Source organism: Ambystoma mexicanum, chromosome 2p, assembly GCF_040938575.1.
Source record: "Ambystoma mexicanum isolate Mex_15411 chromosome 2p, UKY_AmexF1_1, whole genome shotgun sequence".
In the NCBI taxonomy this organism is placed as follows: Eukaryota; Metazoa; Chordata; class Amphibia; order Caudata; family Ambystomatidae; genus Ambystoma; species Ambystoma mexicanum.
This window is the reverse complement of record NC_090923.1, coordinates 714757208-714771856: the sequence shown is the minus strand read 5'-3', so window position 1 is coordinate 714771856 and position 14649 is coordinate 714757208. Positions and strand designations below refer to the sequence as shown.

Here is a 14649-nt window from a genome sequence, read left to right as displayed (position 1 = left end):
CTGCGCTCAAATCTTACCATCTCTGAACACACCAACTCTGTGTCCATAACCTACTTCTTCCACCTACGCATCCTCAGGTGAATCTTTCCGTACCACTCCTACCCACACCGGATCTCTGCCATCCTCGTCATCATCCTCTCCTGCTTAGACTATGCAAACTGCCTTTATCTAGGCCCCTGGATTTCCAGCGCAGGAAACTCCAGAGAATCCAAAATGCTGATGCCCGTCTCCTCGTATCCTCATCGGCCTCTCACATAGAGAACATATTAGCCCCACAATCAGAGCCCTACACTGGCTGCCTATTGGTCGACGGTGTACTGTTAAAGCCATGTGCATCACTCACTGTGCCCTCAACAACTCCGGACCCAAATTCCTCCAGAATAAACTCATATGCTATGAACCCAGCAGGAACCTCAGATCTGGCAAAGCTCTTCTCCTCGTTAACCCCCATTGCAACTCCTCTAGAGTGGGAGGATCCTCTTTCTCCATCCAAGCTCCTACTATCTGGAACTCTCTCCCTGTCCACATAAGCGGCATTGACATCCACCTCGCAGTCAGAAAGGCCCTCAAAACTTTCCTAAGCATGGGATCGGGATTCAAACCTGTGTTGCGCTGCGTTGTCTTGCTTCCAAGACAAACACGTTACCCCTGAGTTATCCCCCTTACCTATCCCTACCACAACCTGAATCCTCCTCCCTCCTCATTCCCAGGACATTTCTTCACACACAAGGACTAGCCCCAGACTCATTGAAACATCAACACGAATTGATGGAGCGAATGCCGGCTGCTTTTGCAGCGGCCCGTCCTTCTAAACTAAGCCCCACTCCCCTCCTTGCACACATTAACACATGAACCCTGGGCTTCCTCCCACTCCAGCTGCTGGGCTCTGGTTACCGGTATACAACACCTGACAATTTGATGTTAGCATCTATGTTATCACTGGAAGGTTTCGGGACATACAGTCAGGTTATGAAATATGCACTGGGGTCACGTCCAAACTCACGGCACGGGTCAACACATAGAAGACCTGTACCGGTTGCTCCTATGTTATCTAATATCGAAGGGGCTTGCCAAAGCACTTTGAAAGCTGAAAGCTTGCTTAGCTGGATTACTGCAGGTAGCAATTGAGGTACGCTTACTTGGATTTGGGGATATGAAATATAATGTAATGCACTTAGATGGATTTTAGGGGTAAAAATAGATTAGGGGGATATTAAATATGAAATACTTAAATGGACATTTAAATGGCAAATGTGTAATAGGTCATGAATGAGAACCAAACCTGTGCACGCATAGCCCTTTAGGACAGACTGCTCGCTGCACCAAGATGATGTGTTGGGAGTGCCCCTACTGTGCTCTAACACAGCAGTATGGCGTGCCACTGCTCCAGGGTGTTGGATTTATCAATGTGTTCTCAGCCCATCTACAATACCTGCAGGGCAAGCAATGGGACGGGGCCTTGATATGTGGATGGCCGACAGAGCAACTGAAGGAAAACACATGCTGGTTAACACATGTGGTTCACTTAGAGCATTACGCCCACAAAGTTCAGCTTGACCATGACGATCCAAGATATTTGTTAGTAGCCTCCATTGCACTTAGAACTGCTTCAGGTTAGCCATTGGAATGCACAGTACTTAGATGCAGGTATCCTTTGATATCGCTATCATTAGATTACCTTAGTTAGCATCCGTATAACACAGAGGACATGTAGTAGCTATGTCTATTTCATTTTGTATCTATTGTCTAGGACATCTAGTCTATTGCTCTCAGAAACCCCCATTAGCCTGGCTTTTCCATGGTAAGCATGTCTGTCCCACCTAGAAAATGCTATAAAACCTTGGTGTCATCTTCGACTCCCCTCTCTCATTTTCTCCTCACATTGAGGACCTTGCCAAGAAGGCCCACTTTCAGCTGCACTCCCCTTTTCCTCACCTTCCCCCAGAAATTCAATGTCTCCGGAAATGTTGGTCCTCTCTAGGCTGGACTACTGGAACACCTCTTCCTCAATCTCCCTAAATCCTCTCTTTGCCACCTTCAACTAATCCAAACTAGGGCTGCAAAACTTATCCTTGGCCTCAAAACCAGAAACCACCTCTCTCCAGCTCTAAAATCTCTCCACTGGCTCCCGGTTGTTGCAAGGATCAAGTTCAAGACCCTCTGCATCATCCACAAGACTTTTTGAGTCCTGGGACCCCGCTACATCAAACTCTCTCTCCCTTAATACCTCCCTGCTAGAGCCCTTTGGTCTTCTAGCTTCCACTGTCTGCAGATCAGACTTTTCCAAGAGTAGGGGGTAGAGCTCTCACTTCCGTAGGAGCCGCCCTCTGGAATGGCCTACCAGCCCCTCTCAGGCTTGAACCGGATCTCCTTAAGTTCTGGAAGCTTCTGAAGAACCTCTTTTTCTCTTCTTCCTTCCCCTCCCGCTCCCATGCTAATATCCCCCTCTGCCGCATTTTGACTGGCTGTCGGGTTCCTACTGATTCATATTGGGCACCAGGCCCTCCTCGTCCCCATGCACCTCGGACTACCCTGACTCGTCCCCCACCCACCAATCTGCACTTGCCCTACCGGGCTCCCTCCCCCTGTACAAACATATCAGGTCCTGCACCCCATCTAAGCCCATCCAGCCCATCCTCGCACTTAGCATGTGGACCTTAATTCCCTGCACTCCCTGCATTCCCCTGACACTTGTCCACCTGGCCTTCCTTAGCACTCACCTAGCTCAGGGGCCCACTTTGCCCTCTTTCTTTGTTCCCCCCCCCAGCACTTACACGCTCTCAACTCTGACCTGCATTTTCTTCGCCTCCTTAACATTAGCATGTTCTGCTCTGACCGGCACCTCCCCCCAACTCTCGCACTCCCCTGCAATTCTTGTTACTACACTTGCACGATCCAAATGGCACAAGGCCTATTGGGACCGTCTTCATCCCTGTCCCCCCCCCCTTTGTCTTGTTGCGCCTTGAAACACCATTTGCTGTATAGGCACATTATAAATACCCAATAAATAAAATAAGAAAACTAATCTATCGCACGCAGAGTTACGAGTATCCTCCCTGTAGTGCCAGTAAATCTGACACAGTGACAACGAAGATAAGCTCCATCCGAGTTTACGGTATGTATAAACGCACCACCTCAGTGGGCACCTGCTGTAGGCACGGCTTTCCACCCACGCACTCTAGAATGCAGCTACGACTATGACAAATTCAGTCTAGCTGGTCACATAACCTTTGAACTGAAACACCAGACTTGCCTCAACATTTTTGCCATTAGAATACAGCGACAACCTACGACTAATTCGGTCTAGCTGAGTACACATAGAGTCTCCTGCACTAGTGCTCTGTCGTGACCATCTTCAGCACCTGCCCATGTGCCTGACCTCTTGGGCTGCTTACTGGGGCCTTGCCAGCCCTCCTAAATCCTAATCTCAGCCAAATGCACACACGCATCTTAAGTCCACTCTTAGAAACTGTCTTAACCAACAGCTTCCTCTGGCCAAGAAACTCTTCAAGCGGCCTTTGCTGTGAAAGCGATTTGGAAGTTGCCTGGACTAGTTGGAAGAAGCTCTACAACTGTGCCAGGTGATTGAGCACCACCTTGTTGAAATAAAGACATAATTTGCATATATTTCAACATGTTTTATGTTATTGAAGATGCATGCTGGAGAACCATGGCAATTCTACTCCAGTGCTTTCACTGAGGTCATAAAATACGGATAATTATTTATTAGTTTCTACTTCTTTTTATTGTAGTTTAATCATGAAGACAACAATGAAGTAGCATCAGCGAGTATCATAGTGATGCATATACAATAATAAGGTGCATTGCACAGTATTCAGGACTCTGTGATGGGTCGGAAGAAGGAGTCGGACACATTGAGGACATTCTGAATTATCTTTAATGAAATTATGGAAATAAAGCCTATCATTCCCTACTGCAAGAGGGAATACCCTGCCTATCTAAAGGAACTATCTTCCCTGGGTACTTTCTTCCAGTCTCTATTTGTTCCCCAGATGGGGTGGTTAAACCCCTATTCGTCCCCAGGACTGGGACAAGTGTCTCTCTTCATGTAATATCGGTCTACTTCGACCGGATTATTCGTTACTGGCTTTCTCCTATTTTGACCAATCCAGTTATACAGTCTTAGGTTTAATGTCTCGTCCTTAGAACTGGGGTGAGTTTCTTCATAATATAATGATGCTGCGGCAGCCTCCTATATCTCCCAGTTCCGCCAGTACCTCTCTGTATGTAGGGGAAGGTTGCAGGGTTCAGCTGTCTCTCAGGCAACGCACTTCGGTATCTGGCTTCTTGCTCCTCACTCTTGCTGGTGTACCGTTCTCAGTTTCTCTTTGGGATACTACCGTACACAGGATCTGGCGATAGGAAACTGTTTACGCTTCCAGCAATGGTGGTCTCTGCATCGTTGTTCGGGCATCCTGCTCACCACGCTGCAGATGCGGTCACGCCACCACCATGTACGTAATTTCTATCTTCCTCTTCACAATGATTTCTTCGCTGTTGCATATGCCAGGCCTCCAGCATTCTGCACTGGCGTTCTTCGTTCCCTTCGAAAGTCGCAGGTTCTGCAACCTGTCTCGGCTCAGCCTCCAGCAAGCGTGATCATGTCAGGGGGCGTCTGCTGCGTACAATACTCTCTCTCTGCATCTCCAACTTATCCCAGTTAAATGCACGTCCATCCTTAAAGGAACATCTCCTTTATCATATTGGTTTCTTGTAGCATTGCCTTCAGCCAAATGTAAAGATGCTGCATTGTTCCATATAGCAGACAGTACCATATATACATCTATGGTAGGTGGTCTAGGGAATTCCACAAATGACCGGGAGTCTTGGTCCCCAAAGGGGAAGTCTCTTCTAGCGGGCCCCACTTGCCTCGACAGTCCTCACTGGGAAAGACTGAGGGACTTGCGAAGCAGGCTCACATCCCTAGCCAGAAAAGGGGAGACTCACCTTTGGGGGAGAAGGACGAATACCTCAGATTCATCACAACTTGTGAACCCAATTTATGTAATGTACGGCACTTCATTACAATTTTATCATGATAGACAGCATCAGAGGGATAGCACATCACATTTTACAGATTGAACTAGTTCATCTAGATAGTTCTGAAATGTTCCCCAATCATCTCTTGGACAAAAGTTGGGGTCCTCTGTGTTCCTGATTACATTTTTCTGTTCATTACACCACAAAAGACTTTTCATCCAGACATTGACTGTTGTCATTGTGCCTTTCATCCATGATTTCTCAATTAACAATTGTGTTATTAGGCATACAAGCCCTCCACATTTCTAATCTCCTTTATGCACACAGTGATACAACTCAGGAACCCAGCATAAATCCATTATCTCAGAAATACTTAGCCTGATAGCTTCCCAAAACACCTGGTGGGACATAGCTATGACAAGTGTAAAAAAAATCGGCATTCGGTGAGTGACATCTAAGACACTTGTCAGTCTCAAGCAAGCCATATTTGGCCATCTGTTGTGATGTGTGGTAGTCTTGATGTGAGTACTTACATTGCATAAGTTTATGGGCTTTTTTCCATTGAGTATTCCTCAGTTGCATGTCAAATGAGCTCTCCCATCTCCTTGTAGTTATGGCAGGCTGTTTTCTAGTAGATAATTATTTTTAGGGTATTATTATTATTAGGGTATTTATTTAGCGCAGACCTAGCTTTGGGAAGCAATAAAGTGCTTTACAAATCATAGTGGGAAGGACAATGAGGGACGCATAGATACAAGGGAGGTCGAGCTAGCAACAGGGGAGGAGGAGGGTGAGCAATTTGGCAGCAAGTGATCTACAAGCAAGCAGGTAAGGAAACAGTGGGGAGCAGATCATCGTCTCAGGTAGGGTGGGGATTGGAGGGTGTGTGGGCGTAGATGTTAGGAAGGCACCATTCCTTGAAGAGGAGGATCGGCTATTTCCTGTAGAAGCAAGGAGGCAAGTCTGGTGTTCACAGGGAGGTTCCAGAGTCTTGGGGCATAGACAGAGAAGGCCTCTTTTCTGGTTCTTTGCTTCCTGCATCAGCAGTGTTCATGACTGCACATATCCTTACTTGGTGGATCGTAGGCCTTTTTCATGTGGGCCAGAACTACAAAGGATGCATGGGCAATCCTATGTAAGACATCCCCAGAAAATGATGTCACCATATGTCACCAGTTTGTTTAATGTATAATGATAGTGTTGAGATGATGTGGTTGCAGCTTCAATATGAACTCTCAAGGAAGCCTGTAAATTCTTATACCACAGTTTGTACATGCTGCTTATTCCCCCCTATTTTTCTAAGTAATATGTTAAAAATATCCCCATCAGAAGATATCTTCTATTCTTATCCATCCCAATGATGCAGAACCTTTTTGAAAAGCCATGTCAAATGTTATAGGAATCCCCTTGATCTTGTATAGAAATATTTGTGAGGAGATATAGTGCTTATGTCAAGGTATTTGGGTAATTTCAAGTATGCCAAAACATCTGTGTCAACTGTGTCAATATCCGCAGAGAAGCTGTCAGGGGGCTCTATTATTGCATTGGGTATAAAGTGTGGTGGTATCCTAGTGCTCTTTCTAATTTGGCATACAGAGGTATGGGATTGGCAGGGTACCAATAACAGGCATATAAGGCTTGTGCTACAAGATAGTACAATTCTAGGACAGGAATTTTGAGACCACCACCATAAGGCGGCGGTGTCAGGATCTCCCATCTCACCCTGGGCTGATTCATACCACATATTAATTTATTGAGTATTTGGCGCAGCTCCATAAAAAAATGATGATGATATTTTAACAGAACTTTCCATGAACAAATATAACCATTTAGGTAATATCACCTACGCCTGTTGATATTTTCCCCAGTGTCGAAATTGGGAGGGTGTACCACCTGGTGATCTTTTGCGCAAGTTGTCGCAGTGGTGCCCTGTAGTGGAATGGTATCAGGCTAAGTGTAATGTACCATTACTGGGCACCAGAGGAGATCACTCAAGTGAATGTCACAATCAGTGAGAGGAAAAAAGTTCAGATTTGGACAGGTTGACTCTTAGACCAGAAATCCTGCCAAAGGATTCAACTTCCCTAAGCAGGAGTTTCAAATTTGTTGTGGGACTTTTAACAAACAGCATTAGATTGTCAGCATATAAAGATATGTATCCCATGAATGTTCAGAACTAATTGTTAAAAAATGAAACATATATACATTATTTCCATAGAAAATTAATGTAGATTGTCCATTATGGCCCATGAGCCGTTCAATTGTGTAGTCCCTCCACCTCACTTTGGCCCTTTATGGCTCTAACCAATGAGGTGGCAGGGCTTAAGCTCCGCCCCAGGTAGCCATCTTCAGATTTTCCACCGCAGTCTAACAGACTGAGGGAATCCTCAGCTCTCTGAGCTTTTCTTTTCCTATTGTTAGCTGTTTTTAAAACTATTTGTCAAACTTTACTCCATCTTGATCTCCTGATCAAACTCTATTGATTGTGTGCTTCTGGGCTCAGAAAACACAAAAATTCAACTTGTTTTCGTTAAGAGTGAAACTTCAGTTCACATCATGGCTGAAGAACCAACTGTTTATATGAGGGACCCTCATCAGCACTGTATTTACTGCCTCTACCCTCATGACATCCACAAATGCGACATTTGCAAGACTTTCACCAACAAAACCTTGCAAGACAGACACAGGAGACTTTTGCTACACCTCGAATCAAAAGGACAATCTTCTGATGAGGAATCTGTCAAGACAGCTCCCGTCCCATCTATAAAGCCATCTGAGAGGCAAACTTCAAGGAGAAGGGTCCCCTCAATGGAAAGGAGTATGTCTCCTTCACATAAAAGCAAGAGGAAGGTGGAAATGACTTCCATCACACCTTCTCTTAGCTCTGGGGACCAGAAGAAACGGATTACTAAGGAAAAAACGACCTCCAAAGGTAAGGAGGCATTTTCCAAAAACTCGCCGAGCGGGGCAATCATCCACAAAAACACTGTCTACAAGCGGCACAAGTGATAAGGGCTTGTCAGCAACCAAACCGTCAATGAAGCTGAAAACTTCCACGACAACTCTTCAAACCTCGTCATTGACGAGTAAGACCTTACCTCTGCCTAAGGAAGGCATATTGGCTACCACGACAGACCCCCGCCTGTTTTCCCTACCCACGACGGAAACGGCCCTATCCTTCACTATATTTTTGGTTGAGCAAGTAAAAAATGCTCCCAGGCTCCAACTTGGAGTTCATTGCCACTTTCTAGCCACTCTCACTCGGCCACCATTGGAATCCACGAGGGATCCCCTATCCAAGATGGCCGCCGGCACCCACTCGATCTCATCTGCTTCCACATGACTGCATCGCCCGCCGCGATTGGCCTGCCCTGCCTTTAACTGGCCAATCACACGCCGGCAGGCGAGCGCCGGCCCACTCCCAAAGGACCATCGACACAAGGACCTCTGCCTGTCTGGAGCCTGTCCGGAGGCGTCCGTGGCCTAGGCCCTGAACTCTGTCCCCTGGGGTAAGGCTCCTACGACTCCACCGCCCACCTTTCGGGCTATTAAACACAATATTCCCAAACTTGTCCTGCGTGCTGTGAGCTGCAAGATGCATCAATAATATCCTGACTCTGTCCTCGACTTCTATACACTCTGCTATGTTGCTACTAGCCTGTTATGTATGCTTCATGAGCCACCCTAGGTCGCTCCCTACAGGGTACTGTCCCTTCTAGACTCCTTTAAGGTTATCTTGCATTTACCTTCATTACTTGTATTGCGCCTGCATGTCTTGTCCGCTCGCCGGTAGCTTTCTAACCTGCCTTGTATACTAATCCACACGCAGGGCTTAAGCTCACGCTACTCTGTTGGTCTCGCTCGCTCCCAGCCCTCAATACGGTCACCTTACCTAACTGTAGTTCTACCCACTTGTGCGGTTACTACTCTAACTGCACACTATTTGCCTTACTGGCTAGTCAATCCACGCACGTTGCATATCAGCTCACGGTGTCCTTGACCCTAGTCGGCACACATCCAGGCTGCTGACAGCCCTACACTCAAACTACGTTGTGCCCTAAGGTCGCTCTCAGACTATTGCAAATTGTGTTGTGCCCTAAGGTCGCTTTCTTACCATTGCAAACTGTGTTGTGCCCTAAGGTCGCTCTCAGACCATTGCAAACTGTGTTGTGCCCTAAGGTCGCTCTCAGACCATTGCAAACTGTGTTGTGCCCTAAGGTCGCTCTCAGACCATTGCAAACTGTGTTGTGCCCTAAGGTCGCTTTCTGACCATTGCAAACTGTGTTGTGCCCTAAGGTCGCTCTCAGACCATTGCAAATTGTGTTGTGCCCGAAGGTCGCTTTCTGACCATTGCAAATTATGTGTGCCCTAAGGTCGCTCCCAGTCCACTGCTAATTGTGTGTGCCCTAGGTCACCTTCAGACCATTTCAAATTGTGCATCTAGCTATTGTGTCACCCTTGATATTACTAGGTGTACTCCAGCCTAGCCAGGCTGCATCTAATGTGCCTGACACCCAAACATAGTTGCGCTGCTTCCTACATTGCCTCTCCCAGGCTCCTTAGTCACACTTTAGCACCTGCTTTACTGCCACCAGCATACTTGTCCCACTCAGGACCAATCTAGCCCTGTCAACAAGATCATAGGTACCCTACTAAGACAACTAGCACCACCGTCATGCACGTCATCATGCGCCTCTACTGCACTACATCCTAGCCACACACGCTGCCCTTATTGCTCAACTACCTAAGGCAACCACCCCTGCCCTTGAGGTTAATTACACTGCCTGCCCTAACCGATACAACCTAGCCTCACCTACCACGACCATGACCCATATAGCGAGCCCCTTAGAAACTACCGCAGGCGCCCACCACCCTAGTACCCAGATCAACCAATACCTTAATGACCCAGCACTTTGGCTTGAACATTTCGCCACGAAACCTACTCCTAACCAACCTTGCCCCCTCTTTCTCAGGAATAAGAGACTAGGCACTAGATTCCGCATTCGCCTGTCCCGGTCTAACACCATCAAGCTAGCCCCACACACACCACCCAGCTCACCCTCGCCCACCTCTACTGGCAAAACTAAGACCAAAGAGGTTAAATTGCCTGTGCTCAAGGGCGCCCTTATCAACGCCAGATCCCTTACAGCACACGCGCTCGACATAGCCGACCTTATTACCACTGCAGACCTTGACTTCATTGCCATATCCGAAACTTGGCTACATGCAGCATCGGGCCCCTCTCTAGCACTGGCCCTACCACTTGACTATGGCATCACGCGTTGCGACCGCTCTTCTGCTCTAACTAGAGGTGGCGGCGTGGCCTTCATCCACAAAAACTCCCTCAACCTAAGAGTGGTATCCGACTCCAAACTTGAATCAGCTGAACTGCTTTCCATCAAATTATTACTAACACCCAACCAAACAGCTACCCTTCACCTCATTTACAGGCCCCCAGGCCCGGCACCCACCTTTGTCAGTGAAATTTCTTCTCTCCTTCTAGACAAAACCAAAAACAACTCACAATCAATCATCCTAGGCGACCTTAATCTAGGTCGCAGCGACCCTAAAGATCTTGTAGCAACTGATCTGGAGAATGCGCTCACTGACCTTGGCCTCACCTTGTACATCCAAGAACCGACCCATATCAAAGGTAGGACCATTGATTGGTTAGCAGGCTCCAACTGCAACATCCAGATCCTCAACATCTCCCCTTGCTTATGGTCCGACCACCACATCAAAACGTTCAACGTCGAAGCTTCCCCACGAGCCCCAACACCAATGGCCCCAGCACTCCCCACCCGCAATAAAAAAAACATAACAAAAGAACAACTCCTCCCACTGTTACTCCCTTCCCTCAATGCGGCCACCAACTCATGCTCTGATCCCACCTCCCTCGCAGACACCTACAACCAAACGATGCTCACGGCCATTGACTCCATAGCACCCATCAAACCGAGAAAGGCTAAACCACGAGCACACCTCAACTCTTGGTTCACTCCACAGCTTAGAATCCTCCGAAAAGCTAAACGCTGTGCGGAAAATCGCTGGAAAAGCTACCCGTCTGATGAACATAAAGATGGTTTCCTTCTCGCCTCCCTTATTTATAAAGATGCCATCATCACTGCTAAAAATGAATCGCTCAACAATCGTATCTTGCAAGCAGATTCAAATTCCAAGGAACTCTTTAGAATCTTAAAAGAGCTCAAAACCCCAGTCTCCCCTCCAGATACATGCACGAAAGATAGCAAATGGTGTACCAACATCCAAGCAGCCCTACTAAACAAAATCGCTGTGCTTCAATCCAAAATCAAAGATAAACAGGACAGCCTCGAGCGTGACAACCGCTCCCGCTTCCTTACCAGGCCCACCCCTCCTAAAATGGCTAATACCGAACCCTTTACCTTCTCACCGCTCACTGTTACTGAGGTAGAAAACATCATCCGGAGGATCAAACCGTCCAACTGCCAAGGTGACCCGTGCCCAGCTCCCATCATCAAGGACTCTGCCCACGACTTAGCCCCTTTCATTACAGCCTTCATTAACTCCTCCTTTAAAACTAGTACTGTCCCGGACAACCTTAAGAACGCGTGGGTGATCCCGCTTCTAAAAAAACCCTCTCTTGACCCAAGCATACCTACGAACTTCCGACCTATTACTACAGTCCCATTTCTGCTTAAGATATTGGACTGCGCAGCCTACCTGCAGATCCAAAATTACCTTGAATCAAACAATCTGTTAGGTCTACGTCAATCTGGATTTCGGCCAAGACACGGGACCAAAACAGCTCTATTAGACCTAAAAACCTAGATCGAAGTACTGAAGGACCAGGGCAAATTAGCTATGCTACTACTTCTCGACCTCTCCGCCGCATTTGACTTGGTTAACCACCAGATCCTTTGCAGGCACCTCCACTCTGCTGCCAACTTCTCACCATCAGCTGCGGCCTGGATCAAATCCTTTTTGAGCAATAGATCCATGAGGGTCTTCGCACCCTCCGCAGCAGCGGATCCTTCTCCTACTCATTGCGGCATACCCCAGGGTTCTTGCGTGTCACCTACACTTTACAATATCTTTACGAAACCACTCTTTGATGTGCTTGATTATCTGGGTGTCTCCTACACCAACTATGCGGACGACACTCAGATACTCATTCCTATCTCAGGCGATCATCAAGCTGACACTAAGGCCCTCAACGACGTCTACCTGGTCATCCAAGCTTGGATGGCCCAGCACCAGCTATGTCTGAACGACGATAAAACGGAGCTCCTTATCTTGGGTACCTCACAACGCCTGAGCAAACTTGAGCCGTCCTATCAGTCTATCACCATAGACGGCAATACCATACGAGTCTCGAAAGACACTAAAACATTAGGCTTCTTCCTGGACTCTACCCTATCCCTAACGAGACAAACTAATGCAGTCAGGTCTGCCTCTGCCTACACGTGCAAACTTATCTCAGCCTGCCGACCGTTTCTCACCACCCCTAACAGTGTCACACTAGCCAGAACACTGATCATGGCTAAAATTGATTACTGCAATGCCCTTTACTTAGGCACTAGCCAAGAGAACCTGTCCAAACTTCAAACCACACAGAACAATGCCATTCGAGCGGCCTTGAACTTACCCTGCAACCATCACATCTCAGTAGCCAGAACTAGCCTAAAGTGGTTACCTGTGAAGCAGAGAATTGCCCTAAAAACTCTTGCCCTCACACATAAATGCCTAGCCTACAAGGCCCCACTCTATCTCTGCAGTCGGCTATCGCGCCACTCTACAGGCCGACCACTAAGAACTGCTCAGACTCATTGCCTAACTATCCCCAGGTTTAAGCTTCAGAAAGCGGGAGGCACTAGCTTCCCTGTCCTAGCCTCTAAACTTTGGAACACCCTCCCTGCTACCATCAGATCCGAAGATTCCTTCAACACCTTCAAGACTAAAACCAAATCTTGGCTCTTCGACCAGTAATAAGACTCGCCCGACTCTCTCTGTCCTACTTCTCTGCCCGTCTGCTACCTATGCCAACCTTTTGTTCACCCAGGTTATTTCCTCTGTTACTCCCAGATGCATTGTAACCTATGTAATATATGTTAGTAATATGATTATTATTATATTCGCATTGTTTAATTTTGTATTGTATTCTCCTGCCTGTATGTTTCATTCTAACCCTGCACAAATTGCGCCCTGATGCCCCTGGGCCTGATGGTTTTGCGCGTTATAAATAAATAAACAAACAAACAAACAAACAAACAAACTTGTCGTCGAAATCCTCATCCACGAAGCAATCGTTGACGAAAGAATCGCAGCACTCGTCCACGAAGCTCTCGTCGACGTAGCCAAGGGACCATCACTTGTGTACGAAATCGCTGTCGATGAAACAAGCACCGTCATCGACGAAGCTATCAACACGGCTTTTTTGTAACCCTTAATCAAGCCTTCCTACTCTCCGTTTACAGCGCCTCGATGCCCGTGGGCTGCAGTGCACTTTACAAATGTAAAAATAAATAAATAAATGAAAAGTAAACACCTACGTCAACGGAGAAAAGCAAGCCTAAAACACTGTCCAGGGGCATCCCAGTTGTGCCGTCCAATAGGGACAGCACAGATAAACCAATGGGCAGGATTCCTTACACCCCAGAGGTCCACGAGGAACCAATAGGAGCGCAGTTATCTCCTTTAAGGGAGATGACAGAGCTGCCTGAAATCATTTTACAGGAAGAATTCTCGGACACCGAATTCATACGGGAACAACCTATTCTCAATCCTAAGGAGAATAGCCTGCCCTGGCACCCCACTACGGAGGAGCCCACGGACCCATACAACCCAGCACTCATGGAATCAAAGAAAAGGATTATTAATGAATTCAACAGGCGTCAGAGACAGAGAAATCGGTCTTCTACTACGACAGATGCAAGGTCCCCTCAAAGGGATAAATCACCTCGCCATAGCACACCTAGAAGCTCACCTCCCAAGATCAGACCTCATAAAAGGCCACGTTCATCGGAACCTCCTCGTAGATCTAAGAGCAGGACACGTAGTGATTTACCAAGAGTCTCCCCACCAAGGTCTTCGCCTAGACCAAGACCACGCACGCCTGCAAGGGATCCTACAGTCGTACCATCGACCACTTCGGTTACAGACTGGCAGGAGGACCCGTTCAGAGATTTTTCAGACTGCGAAGAGGATGAGATTACTCATGAACCGAGACACACAAAGCGAGTGCGACGACTACATCATAGAGAAACGCAGGAAGAAGGATTTTCCAGGAGATACCTCACCACCTGACGATTTGGTATCGTTCCATACGATTATCAGCAAGGCAGCAGATCTTTTCAAGTTACACGTTACGGCAGAAGAAAAGAAGTCAGTTTTATATGAACATAGGGATAAGTGTAGGAGAACAATCACCACTATCCCTATTTTAGACACCATATGGGACTCAGGAACAAAGATATTGTCTACACCCCTGTCCACACGTGCACTCGTATCGCGGCCAGAAAAGAAACACAAAGCCCTAGACACAGCACCTCTATGCCTAAGAGGGCCTACTAAGCCAGATTCCGTAATCACTGTGGAATCCAGAAAGAAATTGGCTAACCCTTGATCTCCCTTATCAGCCCCACCTGATAAGGAAGGCTGTAAATTGGA

At 47.2% G+C, this 14649-nt stretch overlaps 1 protein-coding gene across 5 annotated transcripts in view; it reads left to right on the top strand.

The window, feature by feature from the left end:
- The window catches only part of LOC138566707 (synaptosomal-associated protein 25-like), a 940697-nt gene that overhangs the window by 775620 nt on the left and 150428 nt on the right, over window positions 1-14649 (top strand). The window lies entirely within an intron of this gene.